The following is a 5,700-nucleotide window of genomic DNA, read 5'->3' on the forward strand; positions in this document are numbered from 1 at the left end:
CACTGGTTACATTAAAGCTAATCAGTTCATTTTTAGCTTTCATCTTTTAACTATTACTATTCTAAAAACTCTTTACCCATCAAGAAAGGGTACTGACTCTAAAGAAATGTAAAAATATCATTGAAAGAGTGATTTTCTTACCAATGTACAGACAAAACCTTATTTTTGTACATGTCCATTTTGCGTGACGCTGTGACATCATCGCCCAGACAGACATACAGACAGAATTTTTGAGAGACTGGTTTCTGGTCCTCCAATATAAGAAATGTAAAGGTATCATTAAAAAAGAAAAAGTACGCAAAAATTTACAGACAAAATCTCTTATTTTTGTATAGATATAGACTCTTTTGCTCACATGATCTTTTTCTATTCCTCAAAACTTAAATTTTTACAGTGGGTACAGAAAGTATTCAGTTCCCTTCCAAAAAATTTCACTCTTTGTTACCGTATATTGCAGCCATTTGCTAAAATCAGTTTAATTTTTTTTCCTCATTAATGTACACACAGCACCCCATATTGACAGAAAAACAGAATTGTTAACATTTTTGCAGATTTATTAAAAGAGAAAAACTAAAATATCACATGGCCTAAGTATTCAGACCTTTTGCTTAGTATTTAGTAGAAGCACCCTTTTGATCTAATAAATCATAGCCATAAGTCTTTTTGGGAAAGATGCAACACGTTTTTCACACATGGATTTGGGGATCCTCTACCATTCCTCCTTGCAGATCCTCATCAGCTCTGTCAGGTTGGATGGTAAGCATTGGTGGACAGCCATTTTAGGTTTCTCCAGAGATGCTCAATTCTGTTTAAGTCAGGGCTCTGGCTGGGCCATTCAAGAACAGTCACAGAGTTGTGAAGCCACTCCTTCATTATTTTAGCTGTGGGCTTAGGGTCATTGTCTTGTTGTAAGGTAAACCTTCGGCCCAGTCTGAAGTCCTGAGCACTCTGGAGAAGGTTTTCGTCCAGGATATCCCTGCCGCATTCACCTTTCCCTCGATTGATTCCCATGATTGATGGTTGACTTTCTACAACTTCCTCCCATCTCCCGACTGCACCTCTGGAGTTTAGCCGCAGTGATCTTTGGGTTCCAGCAAGGGTGTGGTGTTTAACACATTAACTGATTATTTTATGTTTTTTCTATATACATGTATGAATTACACAAAATGTAATGACCTAAATAAAGATAAAAGTAGCCTATAGCTCCTATTTGCTATTTGTATGACCAGTACATATAATAATGTTTTACTGTAGTCTTGTTTTTCTCAGACACTTCTATGACCAGAATGACCTACTATGGTAATCCACCCATTCCATGATTGGAGCCTCTGCAAATGGCCAGAAAGCCTGCACTGAAATAGCAGTGTTAGCACTAGTACCTTACACAGTTCAACATAAATAGGCTACCTCATTCAACTATAATACAACACACTTTTTTATAACTATATACAACACACTTTTTGAAATGCAAACAAATAACTAGCTTTGGCTCCTAAAAAGTAACTTGTGCTGAAGGTTTTTATGAAGTCAGACAATAGATTTTACTTTAACCATCATTTAAATCCACACCAGCTGAGATGCACCATAAAACCACATGCACACCTGTTCTACTTTGTGTTCACACACATATATATTTCAGTTGTGCTGCATAAACTTCACAGTCACTAGTGTCACATGTGTTTCCACATTCACTCCCATCATCTTCTTTAAATGCTTTGTTTCAGTAAGGTCTGAGTTAAAAAGATGATCTCAGAAAAATCTAAATAAATAGAATTGTTTTTTATTCTATTCTATCTATACATTAACAGTTAATGGCGCTTACCAAACTGCACCTTGACCCACCTCAAAAACTTATGTACCAAACCAGTCCTGAAACAGGAGAGATCCTTGTTATATAAGCATTTTAGGACTGTTTCAAGGACACATATTGAAATATTTTTAGAGATGCTGCTACATTTCACAGAATTAGAGGAATACACAGCATCATTGACTGGCTACATTGGCAAGCGGCATAGATGTTGTGACTTCTTTTTCAGAAAATTACCACACACAAACCAGAAAATATAAATGATTAATAAAGTGCATTCCCTGCTTAAAATCCAAAAACTACCTTTAGATTTGATGGTAATGCAGCTCTTTTCACAGCAAGAGCCAGTCTGTCCTGGGCTTTTGGAGAGGCAAAGTGGATATATGCGGAAAGAACCCAGAATCACTTATTAAACAGTATAGTTCTTACAGACAACCAATCACACCTGCGAGAACAGTGCGATAACAAAGTGTGATTAAAAGTGTGTCCCCTTAATACTACTGAGTGATAAGTCGGAAAACTAATCTAAATCCAGTGTGTTTATTATTCAGGAAATACTTATATACAGTAAATAAATAGTTATAAAGTAAATTTGCACATGCTAATTATGTGCAACATATAAAAATAATAATAAATATAAGGCTGAGTCTGCACTCTGGCTAGATAATGTATTTTAATTTACATTTAGACAAGACAAGTACATCTTTTTTGACATAATCTCCTTGCCAACAAGCTTTTGTATTCCCTCCAAAAATGTTTTAGATATGCACAAATTGCTGCTGTTCTTTTGTGCAAATCACAAGTATGGCATCCATATCCAAGTCAGAAGTTGTAATAAATGGACTGTGGATCATTTTTTAATCTCCTACTGGATAGCATAATAATAATAAAAAACAAATAATAAATAGACAACAGGGACCCAGAACCCATTCATTCTACTAATAAAAGGCAGAATACAGAGTTTATTTTAAAACTGTTTATTTGTGACACTAAAATGTTTATTTATAGATTGTTTTTCTTGTAACACTACAATTTACATACAGTAAGATTTACATAACATTTCACTGTTGCACAAGATAAATCCATTCTGGCATTTACAAGAAAAGTGTTTTGTTAAATATGCAAATAATATTACAAAATAATGATGAATATTTGGTGCATGTTTTTTCTTTCTTTCTTTCTTTCTTTCTTTCTCTCTTTTCTTTGTGAAAACAGAAGTGTTAAAATATTATGTGAGACTTGTTTTGGTTGTATCAGTGTATTAATTAAACAAAATTGATAAATCAACTTAAAGTTGTGTTCATGGAATTGTAAATGTACAATTTAGTGTAAAATATATTTTGGATGGGTTTTAAGGGCGAAAATACAGCAAGTTTCGATCTTTATGTTGTGTATCAAGTTATACAGTACTTGCAGAAAAATGGAACAAAGAAAAAGTTTAGAGCTTTGTTGCACACAAAGCCTTTTCAATTAGAAACTATTATGTACATTTATTTTATCTTTGTTAAATGACATTTGCATGAAATTTGTAAGTAAAATGTAAATCAGGACAGGATAATGTCACTGTGTTCGAAGGCACCCTCAGACCAAATTTTCTGTCATGTCAGGAAGCAGTGTGGGTTTAAATACAAATAAAGAGTAAGAAAATTCAAACAATCAAATCAAACCTGAGTACTTAAGCTCATATTAGGAAAAACAGGCAAAGGTCTGGGCAGACACATATAAACTAGGCTGGGCTGATAAGAGGACAGCAAGGGACAAACTGTCAAAACACTATATGCCATTTTAAAAAACAGCTTACAAACAACCTTCTTAATCCAGCATAATATACCTCACAGTATTATACCCCACAGTGTGTGTCTAGAGAGTCTAGAATTTCTTAATATACAGTTTAAAATAGTGATAATTAGTACTCAAGTGAGCCAAAGTGTATGTGTCAGAATAGTCCTGCCATGTGGTATGAAGTTGTAGCCTGAGATTAGACCTATGCAAGGGGTAATTTCTCTGTTTCGTCTTCTCTTTCTCTCTCTTTCCCTTTGTCATGCGCACTCGCTCCGCGACCGGCACTAGGACCGGGACGTAGTACGGTCGCGAATCAGAAAGCATAAAAGGAGACAAAATGGCGCTTCACATCCTACTCGTGAGTACTCACTCATTTTGGGTGCGTGTTATTAGAACGCAGGTTTATTTGTGTAAACTCTTGCTCTCGCGCCGAGAGAGTTCTAATAATAATAATACGCGTGGTTATCCTGCTGATTCGTGCTACTTCCGCGTTTGGGTTTACCGTCCACGCAACACGGGTTAACTGCTAAGTCTTCTGTTTCACCCCGGTTAGTTTGTGACACCCTAACGTAAATTTAGCTGCTCAAAGTGGAGTTGCAATTGAAGATTGTAGTTGCAAAAACTAGTCTCTAATCCCTCTGTGGTATAAATCACCGTTTTAAAGACTACTCTCTATGGTTTTAAATAACAGTGTGAATGAGCTAGACTCTGGGTCGTGACTGATACTGGGATCATAGCTAGGCTGCAGATACTGAGAAGAAAACAGAATCATTTTTTTAAGTTTCAGTTAAAAGGAAGCAGAAAAAAGATTTAGGATAAACACAATGCTCAGAGACAGATGTTATTATGGGTAATTTATACAGGTGAAAAAATCTATAGGTTTTTTAAAGGATAATCTAGGCAAAGGGTAAGACCTGGGCTCATATTTACAAAGCATCTCAAAGTAGAAAATCGCTCTTAAGCGGCCAAAATTCTAAGAAACCTGCCATTTTGGTCTTACTTTGAGGAGTAGGAATAAGAGCTATTTATCTAAATTCCTAATATGGGAAATCAATCAAACTGTAGGAGAGCTCCGGAGGAGCTGAGTGATACTTTTACTAGGATCACTAGGACAATTTTAGAGAGAGCTTCATGCTTTTTTGGGGATAATTTTAGACATTTTTGCAACAGTGGGGGGATGATGCAAAAGTCAAAATATATTATTGACAGTGACAATGTGACATAGCAAAGTCCACAATAAATCAAGGTCAAATCCGGGCTCTCAAAAAGAAAAACCGCATTGACTGATTTGCTAGTACAACAGTTCAAGGGCGTTGTTCCACTTGCACTTTAAATGCATAACATTGATGAATGCTCCATCCAAGTTCTTCTTATGTCTTGAGCAAAGGAATGGACAAAAAGGTATTCATGCAGTCAGGAAAAAATCAGGGGATCTCACATTTGAATCCACTGCAAGTTGTAAGCAGACTGTAACCCTTTACTCAAAGCTGTACAGGAATATAGCTGGTTAAGGGGTTAAGGAATTTTTTTCAAAAAACTTCCTAAACTCACTGAGTCAGCAAGTGAGCTCGATAAGGAGATAGAGGCAGCATTTAGCAGTATGAAGAACAAGGGGTCAGTTGGCATGGATGGGCTAAAGGTAGAGTTTTACAAGGCCTTTTGGTTGGTGATAGGGCAGGATTTCAATTCAATTTTATTTGTATAGCGCTTTTAACAATTGTCATTGTCGCAAAGCAGCTTTACACAATCAAAAGAATTATTTAAGTCTGTATGGAATGTAAGTGTGCATGAATCAAGATGAGCATATTGTCCCTGGTGAGCAAGCCGTGGGTGACAGTGGCAAGGAAAAACCTTGGTAATAGGAAGAAACCTTGAAAGGAACCAGACTCAACAGGGAACCCATCCTCATTTGGGTAAAACAGAAAGCAGAAATTGATCTGCATTTATAAAGTGTGTTAGGTGGAAGGCAGTTTAGCTATAACAGTTGATGTTAATTGATGTAAAGATGGTCCAGGTAGTTCCAGGTAGTTATTCAAGACAATTGCAATCTTGAACTATCATGCAACCGCAGCCAGTCGAGGCCAAAACCGTCTTTACGGTAAAATGAAACC

This window comes from Clarias gariepinus, chromosome 25 (genome assembly GCF_024256425.1).
Source record: "Clarias gariepinus isolate MV-2021 ecotype Netherlands chromosome 25, CGAR_prim_01v2, whole genome shotgun sequence".
Classification (NCBI taxonomy): domain Eukaryota; kingdom Metazoa; phylum Chordata; class Actinopteri; order Siluriformes; family Clariidae; genus Clarias; species Clarias gariepinus.